This window comes from Zootoca vivipara, chromosome 9, assembly GCF_963506605.1.
Source record: "Zootoca vivipara chromosome 9, rZooViv1.1, whole genome shotgun sequence".
In the NCBI taxonomy this organism is placed as follows: Eukaryota; Metazoa; Chordata; class Lepidosauria; order Squamata; family Lacertidae; genus Zootoca; species Zootoca vivipara.
Genome location: NC_083284.1, coordinates 30,838,291 through 30,850,040, shown reverse-complemented (window position 1 = coordinate 30,850,040; position 11,750 = coordinate 30,838,291).

The window sequence follows — 11,750 nt, the reverse complement described above, 5'->3', positions numbered from 1 at the left end:
ATGTACTGCTTGGAAATGAGGCAGCATGCATTAGTATAGTATATAAAGCAGGATTGTGTATGACAGCCCCAATAGCATCATGAGCACAAATCATCACACATGTGCAATAAAAGGGATATTTGGAAGCCCCGCTCCTGCCTCATTTTTTTGCTGTTGTGCTGAGTCACTTCCTTTGTGACCTAAGGGCACTTCCAAATTGTTGCTATTTTTAGGTGGCATTTACTTATACTGGCAAATTCAGGTTGGGCAATTAATTGAAGGTGATTTGGAATTCTTGCACAACAAACTTGTTTCCACCCCTCCCAATCAGACTTTTGCAATAAGGAAAGATGAACTAGAAAGTGTGGGACAACATTTGTTTGCTGCAACTTCCCCACAAGCAAATCATGATAAATGTTCAATGAACAAGCTGTTTGGAAGCAACGTCAATTTTAGTCTTTCCTCTGTGTCTCTGTGGGCCAATCTATGCAGTATGTTAAATGTGTCTAGCTTTTTTACTTAAAAAACCAAAACCCAGGGGGATCCCATTCAATATGATGCCTGTGTCATGCAAATATGCATTTTTTCCTCCGCCCCTCCTATTGAACTGGTGCAGATCACACATCACAACTACTATTTCCCTCAGGATGGAAGTGCCCATTGGAACCAATGATAGCTTCTGTCCCAGGACACTTACTTTGAAAGTGAAGAAAAAGAAAATTAAATGCATACACACATTTTTAATACTCTATAGTTTATCCCTTTGTTCACAGCAGTGCCCACCAGACCTCCCTTTTCTGTGACTATTCACAGTTGACGAAACCAGACATCTGTGTGCACCCATTGGTGCATAAACAGCTGCTGTATATACAGAATAACTTCTATCAATGGACTAGTATAGTTCAGGTCACACAAATGAAGGAGGCCTGCAGCAACCAGGAAACAGGTGAGGAAGTTCTAGTAGGCTGAAGAGCTTCATGTATATTTCAGGATGTCTGCATCTGTAGCAATGTCTGCACAGGGAATATTGCTTTCTCCACTAAAACCCCTGTTCATCCCTTTGCTCTCAAAACTGCTTCTCAGTCACACACACACACACACACACACACACACACACACACACACACACACTGCAGTTTGAATAATTAACAAACTGACTGTATGCTGACATGCCTGATATTCATAGGATTTGACAGAGAAATTTGGTGGCGGTGGCCTTATTGCACCATTATTTTCTGTTGCATACATGTTGATGCTTGGTTGTAATCCCCACTTCCTACCTCAGCAGGCCTTGGTTGAGAAAGTGCAGCAGACTCAGTGTGAGTTCTTGAAGTGATATATCCGGACTGCACACTTTGTGAGGTTCAGATATGCCTAAAACACTTATTGTAAGCAGGGAATCGTTTTCCTTAATGCCAAGACTGTTTCAAGGAAGGTGATGAGGCCGAACAAAGGAGGTGTGAGATGAGAAATCTTGCTTGAACTGCAAATTTTGCAAAGGGCCAATGGCACTGGGAGTGTCTCAGCCCTTTCACACCTAATGGTAGATATTTGATTTTATATTTGCCACTTAAGCCACACTGTGGCTAAACTCCTTTTGAAAAAAGAGGACCACCCATAGCTTCTGAAAAGAAAAGGAAAGAACTTACGATCAACAGAGCTTTGTCAGCATTAGATTTCCCATATATTTCCACCCGGCACTCAATTTTTGGCATCTTTTCCCATATATTTCATAAGGCTTCTCTGCTCTTGTTGGCTCTTAGGGGAATACCAAGTATTATGAATGAAAAACAAATGAATATGTTTTGAATTGCCCATGGAGAATGTGAAAGTTAGAACATATATAACCAGATGGTTAGAACTATGTTTATATTATTTCTTTATTCTAAAGCCTGGTCTTTGAGCTGATGTACATGCTACTCTTGCCATGGGGCCATGGTGAGTTTTCCCTTTTCCCACTGAAACATTTACAACCTCTTGCTATATGGCTTGCAGGCACAATGTAATGTATATCCCTGTCCCCATTCCACATCTCTGGCCGCTAATGATGGGAATCAGCATACTCACTATGTGATTTCTGTTCTCCCTAAAAAAGCTCATTCAGTGTATAATATTGGCCTCCACAATTCAGACCAGGAGAGGGAGGCCTTGACACAGGGATAACATTTTTGGTGATATTACTTGTGGCAAGAGTAACATGTAGAGTGCATTTATGCATGCATGGGTTTGAGAACTGCATGTCTGTTGCAACACAATATATCAGGGAAGTCCAACTCCCAATAGACTGCAATCTACTCACAGTAGGAAAAAACTGGCAGTCATCTATCCATTGTCATTGGGTGGACCAAAGTTGTTGAGCTTTTCTGGGAAAGGCAAAGTTGTTGGGCTTTTTAAAGGAAGCCACAGTTGTTGTTTCCCCCCCTTTTTTTGGGGGGGGAGGACATCACGGAGGGACCATAGATCTACCAGGAACACCCCGCGATCTACCAGTAGATCACAATCTACCTGTTGGACATGCCTGCAATATATGATCTGTCTCCTTTGAAATCATTGGCTTCTGAGGAGCCAGAATATCTCCTCAATTATACAGTATAGTGAATCAAAATTCACTATATTCATTATGGGAAAGCGCATTGGTTTTGGAACGCTTTGGTTTTGGAACGTACCTCCGGAACGGATTAAGTTTGAGAACCTAGGTACCACTGTACATGCTTTGCTGGGTGCAGAAGGAGACCATGGTGCAACTAGATGGATATGATAGCATCTAGAAGCTTTCCTTTCACAATGATGGAGAGACTATTGGATGCACTACAATGATCTAGGCATTGGCAAAAATTATTCACCACTTGCAATAAGTATTTTGGGTATAACCTGGAGCCAACAAAGTAGGGGAAGGCATCATAGTGCCATCCAGATGTTTTGGACTGCAACAGCCAGGGCTGATGGGAGTTGCTCACCACACTGGCTACTTCTGCAGTTCAGATGCATTGGTATGCAGCCCAGATGTATTTGTTTGAGAACTAGCACTGAGTTTTCACTCCTCCTACTTTCTGAAGTATTGGGTTACAATCAGGCTGTTACATGTTGGTACTGAAAAATGAAACACTCTTCTGTTTATGTGAGTTATTATAGAAGAAGCTACTGCAATCAACTTTCAAAAGGAGGAAGGGACTTTGCCCCGCCACACATTGGCCAACTCACTTGTTCCTTTTTTTTAGTTTGTTATTTAGTGTGTAATATTGGACTCTTGCCTCTGCATCCAATAGAAAAAGTATGTGTGTCCAATAATCTGCACCAGGAGGACTGTGATAGCAACCACATGCCACGACGGATTGGTTCCGTCTCGTTCAGTTTATCAGTGATATGTAATGTAAGCTGGGAATGATGTTTGCATTACTAATGTGATTCAGTCCTAGCTCCTTCACATTTTGCTTTGTTTTTGCTTTTATAGCTTTTTTAAAAATAAGATACGCAAAACTTCAAAGACCAAAAGGTTCGCTTTGAAGAGGAAAATTGAATTATAAAATGTAAACAAAATTTAATTGGGTAAATTTCTTAAAAATGTCACACTAAAAGTACCCCCACCAGGGGAGGTAGACTGTGTGGGAAATGCTTTATACAGGGGACTTCGTCACAATTCAGGTACAATGCTTTTAAATTGATACCAATAGCTCGTTTATAGAAGTATTACGTGTGGTGAGAGATGAGGAAATGAGGAAATTGTGAATGCTACAAAGAGTCCACCTGGTTTACTAGAAAAAATGCCTAGGTAGGAGGTCACTACATCACTACTCAACTCATTTTATTAAGTTTACAGGGCTATAGGTAAGCCATGACTTAAGTGCATGAGAAAGCAAACAGACTATTACTTTGATGTGGATTCACTGCTCACCATTTGCTAAGAAACCAATCTCACTATGCTAAAATGCATATGAATCAGTTGTCACGCTTGCAAAAGCCATAGCTGCCAAGTTTTCCCTTTTCTCACAAGGAAGCCTATTCAGCATAATGGAATTTCCCTTAAAAAAAAGGGATAACTTGGCAGCTATGGCAAAAGCAGATCCTGGACTGTATTCAAGATAACATGTTGAGATCCTTTAGAAACCCATCCATTGCCATTGAAGGGCCACTTTAAATAAAGCTTAACATCTAAGATTCTTATTCTTGATCTTCCATTTGGAACATGTGTTTCAATATCCGCACATTTCTGTGGAACTTTGCTGTACCATTTTTATGGCATGACCTTTGTGGTACAAATAAAAGTCATGGGTGCGGTTTGGGTAGGTCTGGCTGTTGTGGTAGTGTGATGGCACCAGATGGAACAAATGAGATGCTGTGTTTTTCAGAAGAGACCAACATGATATCTTTACATGAGTTTGGGGTTGTTGGTTTCCCCCCCATTGCCATTTAGTTAATTGGCTTGTTCGTTAACATGATTTTTCTTTGCCCTCATGTTTTATGTGGTTTTGCATAACATTTATGCAAAGATTTATTTCAGAGCATAGTGAACATAATTGTACCCAAAACTCCATTTTGTAATAGTGTTATAATTAGAGGCAGCGACAACAACGAAAGGATAGAGAAGAGTACCCATAAATATTTATTTCATAAGAAGTAATCTCTTTTTCAAAATAACTGATTATATTGATGAATGCATTGCACGTGTCACAATTTTGCCAAAATTAGAAAATAGCAACTATCAGTAGATAAGTATATTTAGAAGAATATTTCATCTGGGTTATATATCAGCATTTTGAACTCAAATTACTATTGTCAATTAAGAGCAGAGTTATTTAACATGAATTTAAAAAGTGTTGCCTTTTAAGTGTGCTATATGGAAATCTTAAAATGGGCCTTCATCTTTTGTCCACTGAAAAATTGAGTCATGTCAACAGCCAGTAACATTCATCCAGTCTAGTGGAGTAGATGAGGGCTTTTTACTCTAAAATAAAGTTTAAAATGGGTGTGTGTGTGTTCCGTCTTGTACATGGATAGTGTAGAGCAGGCACCCCCAAACTTCAGCCCTCCAGATGTTTTGGACTACAATTCCCATCTTCCCTGACCACTGGTCCTGTTAGTTAGGGATCATGGGAGTTGTAGGCCAAAACATCTGGAGGGCCGCAGTTTGGGGATGCCTGGTGTAAAGGGGGGGACAGGCGATTGGTTGCAACCGCAAGCAGGATTTAGCGATTGGGTGGGTGAATGGTGTCTGCATCAAGGGCTGCTTTGGATTGGCTGCTGCTTTGTCAAGTGGGTGGGTTATTTGCGGAGGTGTCAAGAGCTGCTTTGGATTGGCTGCCACTTCAACAATTTGGTGTGCGTTGCTTGCGATTGTTAGTGTTTGTCAGTTGGGTGAGTGATTTTCTGCACCCGCCCCAATAGCTCAACAGCTATTGGGCCACCTCCCCCCATTTTCTTTAATTTTAATCCCCCAAAACAGGGGGCGTCTTATACATTGGGGCATCTTATAGACGGAAAAGTACGGTTATTTCTGATAATCTCCAAGCAGTAAAGTTTTGCTGTGACATTTCGTGAGTAGAGCACAAGATGCCACTCTTCCTCTTGTGACAGGCAATTAACTTCAGTGTCAGATAATTAACAAGTCTGCATGCAAATGATAGAGTAAAATACAACTTATTTCCTGAGGGAGAACTGTAGAATGCACAGTCACTTAGACATTTTTTTTTAAATAATGACTATATGCTTGAAGGTCTGTAGGATTCTAGACTTTTTTCTTCCTTTCTTACTCTTTTCCATTTTTTCTTCTATAGAATGCATAACACTGTGTACACCAAAGCTTTTCTAGACACCAAAGGATCTAAAGCTGTTTCAGTAATCATTAAGATTATTACCACCATAGCACAGTGAGCACATGCCAGACACTTGACCTCTAAAGGGGGGGCGTAGGCCATGCCATACTCAAACACAGCAAATACTGTAGTTAGAAGCCAGCGTGCAGCCGAACAAATGTGCATTGTTGTTACAATTGAAACCAGATGCTGAGAAATGTAACAAAGGTGAGACTTTCTTGAGAATGTGTGGACAATTGGAAATGTTAATGTATTTCTTTTTAAAAGTATGTTATGTCTGTGTGTCTCGAGGCTCTTTTACTTCGTCTTCTTAGTGAACCTCAGCTACATCAGCCACTCTGAATTGATGGGCTTGGACATTGACTGATCAGATATGGCCCAGCTGCACAGATTGTGGAAGAATCGAATCTGAATCTAGCTATGTTCTCTCCAAGTGTTCAAATGCCATGATGGATCTCTAAGGAGTGCTATCTTGTAACCTAGTCAAATGTTTGTATACCTTAAGGAAGGGGTGGGGTGGGGGGGTCTTAACAACAGTTTGCTGAGCCAAACTGTGTTTGAACACAACCCCATTTTAGTGGTTGTTTATGACTTTGTGGAAAATTCAGTCACATACAATTGCCTTGAGAGGTTCCCCAGCAAATGAAACTTCATTTTTACATGAAATAACACATGTTGCTTGTAGCAAGTTCCAACTGTTCAAAACCGGTGCATCGATTTCTTGTTTATTGGCAAATGGAATGAGCACAGGATAAATATAAAGCTAAATTTTCTTCTCAGGAGAAAGCAGGATGGAAACTAGGCCTGGATGATTTATTTGATTACCCTCTGTAAACATGAATGAGCCAGGAGCTCTCTCACAGATATTTTTTTACAAAACACACACAAATCCTTACATTACTACAGAGAAGTCATATGGTTTATTTTTTTATACCTGTTATAGATTATAAACTCCGTGGGGGCATGGAGTGTTTCTTTTGAAATGGCTCCGAACTGCTGCACACATCATGGTGCCAAGTAAATAAACAGAATTAATAATACTTAAACAGAGGTGAGAGTGATTTCAGAAGTGCTGAGTCTCCTATAGTGAAGTTTGCCATTTTTAAAAGTCTGTTCACATATGGTAAAGACAAAGGGATAATGTAAAAAGTTTTCCAAGGCAGGAAGAGAGAGGCGATGGGGGAAGGGAAGAGAGATGTTCTTTTCTACTTGACCGTTTATTGCACTATTTGGAAAACTCCCTTCAGAATGCCCAGGAGAAAGGCAAATTAATAGTCCCTGTAGATCCTTCTCCTAGTGGAGACCACCAATGCTCTTGGGTTTCTGTCAACCTTATAAATAAACTTTTGGCATCAGAAAATGTTTCCTTTGTCACACGGCTGCAAACAAGGTTGTACAATCCAGTGACTGAATGCTGGCCATTCATGCACAGAGGAAGCATGTAATTTTCCTTTATTTCAAATAATACTTGGGGAAAAAACTCAAACTTGAGTTAACACCACACTTTGCTGCCACTGACCTTTCATTCCCTTTAACAACTCTATTATCCTCTTAATAAATCTGCTAGCTGTTTCCTTCTTTGGCTCCTTCCTTCGTCCCATTTGCATGATTTTTGACTGTTCTTTACCATCAAAGGGCTTGAGTGAAATGTGGTTGGAAGTACAAGGCTTGGATCCTGAAGCTGAAGTTAAGGAAACATTGATCAAAACCTAACGTGGAAACATATAATGTGGTCTATAGAGCAACAAAATGTGAGAGCTAAACAAAAATACCTAACAATGGGTTACATACAATAAATATTGACAATAAGTTAGACAAACTAACAAAATGTGTATGATGGTAAATTTATGAGAAGTCTTGAAACTGTATTAAAGTTTGCTAGGAAAAAAGTTTGCCATGTTGCAGCAGGAGCCTTAATGTTTCAGTATTTGAGGTTGTTAAGTAAAGATGAACCAAACTTCAGAAAAAAAACATGGTGGTGATAATTAGGAAGGGTGGCCATATTGACTTCTGAAATGGGGGAGAGAGAAAATTCACAAACTGAATTTAGAAGGGATATGTTTATGGAAGAGATTTTGCCTCTTGCTCTTGAATTTTGGCCATCATTCCCTCCTGTAACTGAGATTAGAATGTTAAAACTTTGGTGTTGGCAAAGTGCATGAGATACTAAGCTTTGCTGGGCACACATCAAAATCTGACATCACTCGTGGATTTACTTTTTATTTTACATGCTGGGAAGGAACATTAGAGGGAGATTATTGTGACACCAGCTTGTAAAATCATCATAGAACGGGGAAGACTGGATACATAGAATTTGTTAGTCACAGTTGGAGCTGTATTGCAGGATGTTAATTATTCTTCATTTCCTGACAGACTTATATTTTCTCATTAAAGTTGCTACTTTATAATTTGAATAGCCCCCCCTCTCATTTTAATTCTGTCAATGTTTTATATTTATAAAATTTTAGCTGTTCTTATTTTTATCTGTAAGCTGCATTTAGTCACTGTCAGGGGAAAAGGCAGGGTATAAACAACCAACCAACCAACCAACCAACCAACCAACCAACAATGAGGCACCATTATTCACTGCTTGCTAAGTGTTTCTTCAAAACACACATGTATCTTGTCATACACAACTAATGCTTGGACTTACTGTGTTTTTCTTTATGTTCACATGGTAAGGAGGAGCCACCAGGCACAGGGGGTGGGGGAGTGGACTGTCCTCACAACAGCATGCAAGGAAGAGCTTTCCTTCTTTACCAACAAACTGAGCAAAAATTGCCTCCCATCAATTTATGACAACTCCCATCAATTTATGACAACTAACCTCCTCTTCATTCTTTCAGAAAACATGGGACTGTTAGTGCTAGAGGAACTGTGCAGTATTTGGGGGCCCTCCCCCACCCCATCCACCCTACTACAATTTGAATCCAAGTTCTATAGCAGGCATCCCCAAACTCAGCCCTCCAGATGTTTTGGGACTACAACTCCCATAAAAGGTAAAGGGGCCATCAGGTCCAGTCGTGTCTGTCTCTGGGGTTGCGGCGCTCATCTCGCTCTATAGGCCGAGGGAGCCAGCATTTGTCCGCAGACAGCTTCCGGGTCATGTGGCCAGCATGACAAAGCTGCTTCTGCTGAACCAGAGCAGCGCATGGAAATGCCGTTTACCTTCCTGCCGGAGTGGTCCCTATTTATCTACTTGCACTTTGATGTGCTTTCGAAAGGCTAGGTGGGCAGGAGCTGGGACTGAGCAACAGGAGCTCACCCCATTGTAGGGATTCGAACCGCAGACCTTCTGATCAGCAAGCCCTAGACTCTGTGGTTTAACCCACAGCGCCACCTGGGTCCCTACAACTCCCATAATCCTTAGCTAACAGGACAAGTGGTCAGGGATGATGGGAATTGTAGCCCTAAAACATCTGGAGGGCCGAGTTTGGGGATGCCTGTTCTATAGTTTTCCCCACAACAGGGAGTTGCAGGTAGGCAAAGTAAGATTACAGTTACTCACAAATAAAGCAAACTAAAAGCTGCTTCTTCTTCTTTCGTTGGTGACCATTCATAGCTGAGTAAGTGTCAGAGACATGGCCAGCAGAGAGGTATCTGCAGAGGGGGAGGAAGAGGCAGAGGAAAACAGGAGCTTGATTCGTTCACACCACGAAACTGAGATAAGCCCTTCTTGCTCTGGATTGCTGCCTGTAAGTTTTCACAGCAGCCCAGAGATGAAGGAGCAGGATGCAGGTGGTGGTAGGGGGTTGAATTCAACTCCAGAGGAGGAAGAATTGGCGGCACCTGAGTCTCCAAGAAGTAGGAGGTGGAGCAAGCGATTAGCACAAAAGAAGACCAGCAGGAAGCGGGGGTAGGCTTGGCGTATATCTGGCCTTGGAAGGAACCGGAAGCCAGTTGAGTCAACTGACTCCGACAGTGAGGAATGAGTTGTGGGAAGCTTGGATTGCTGTAAGCCTGTCATTGATAAATAAACCTCAACTAGTTGAGCTGCCAACGTGTCATGTCTTGTGTGAGAGAAATGCTGAACCTGACAGTAAGATTGTCTTCCATGAACACGGTCTTAATGGTGTGTCTGTAGGTGATTGTGGAGGCCAATTCTGGATCCACAAGTCCTTCCACAGTGGGGACATACCGGTAGGTTTCTGGGTGGGAGTGGATCATGGTGAGGATTTTCTTCTTAGCACAAATGTCACCACACTGATATGCTGCCAGCTGTAGGTATTACTTCCCAGGAGTTCTTCATCTTCCCAGCTCTTTTCAGACTTGCTCAAGGAAATACAGGCATACCTCAGTTTAAGTATGCCTCGGGTTGAGTATTTTCAGTTTAAGTACTCCGCGGACCCATCTGGAACGGATTAATCCACTTTCCATTACTTTCAACGGGAAAGTTCGCTTCCAGTTAAGTACAGACTTCCGGAACCAATTGTGTTTGTAAACCGAGGTACCACTGTAGTAGAAGAGGCGAAGTCAAGGATGGATCTTTCCAAAGAATGATAATTGCAATCCCGAATCCCTTGTGTAAGGGTAGCCAACTTTGATCCTCTGATTCAAGATCTGTAGTAAAAGTTATGGGTTTTTTCAGTGGTAAAAGGAGCTTACGGTAGCTTGGTGTATTTAGAATCTTGGTCTCTTTTCAAGAGAGAAAAGAGAGGCAAATACAATATTGTTTGGGTTCAAACAGGGATTCCTGACGTTTTATTTTTGGCTGACATTCCCTACAGAGTCTGAGGCTTTTTAAAATTAAAACATACACCATCCCACTCATCCTAGGGCAATGGAAAATCCACAATTTTCTTACAGTGTGAAGGCTGGACAGCACATGCTGCACAGACAGAATGGGAGATATGTAACTGGTGCTCTTTGGATGAATAAATGTGAATTTTATAAAAACTTGGGAGCGGAACATGCACAGGACTGGTCTGTAAGGTTTTTGTTTTTTTTAATTATTACAGTATTACTATGATGTTTTCACAGCAAGGCCACTAATGGTCTGAAATTAGCCACAATTATTCTGTGTAGATGGATTTGTCCGGGTTCCCCTTCAGATAAATTGGTATTATAAAGTAACTAATATTTCAGTAAAGCTTTTTATACAAAACTATAGTGTCACAGCAGTCTCACCATATCAATATAGCAAATTGAAGAGTATCATTATTAAGAGAAAGTAGACCAAACATGTATCAGAGCTGTAAAATTTGAAACCTCTGGTAGACAGTTTTTTAAAAAAGAACAGAGCATCATAATGCATGTGCCCGCGAAAGAAACATACTAGAAAGAATATGGGTGTTCTCCATCTTCACTGTCTAGGTTGGGATTTAGGAAGTCCTAATGGTTCTTTAATCGAGTGAGAATTAAGTGTTAGATTTAGCGGAGGGCACAGAGGCTGCTATAAATGACTCCAGTAGAACTACTCTGTAGGTAAAGCATGCAGTTAATTGCTTTCTAAAGTACTTTGAGATATAGTGGACTAAAAAAGGGTTTTGTGAGTGCCGGTAGCATACAATAAATCTCTGAATTCTTGCTGCACCATGTTGAGGTAGCTCAGTTACAGACTCAGCCACCCTGAATGCTAAGTAAGGGCATTTGGATTTAGAGCTAAGCCATAAGCTTAGGCCTTAGGTGTGTGCCTCTTTTTAAATGTCTGTTTTTGTTTGTGCAACTGCAGGATGAGTGCCCCCCCGTGCTTTGGGAAGTGCATAGCTGCCAAGTTTCCCCTTTTCTCGCGAGGAAGCCTATTCAGCATAAGGGAATTTCCCTTTAAAAAAGGGAGAACTTGGCAGCTATGGAAGTGAATAGATGAAAGTGGGACAGAGGCAGCTATGGCTGAGAGTTGAAATGAAGCTGAAATGAAACTCAGGTTGTCTCGGGAGTAAGCACCTCTTTGTCAGCCATAGCTCTTAACCAGCCATGGTTTAAAAGGCCTGCTCTCTTTTTATATCCAAACCAAAGTACTGT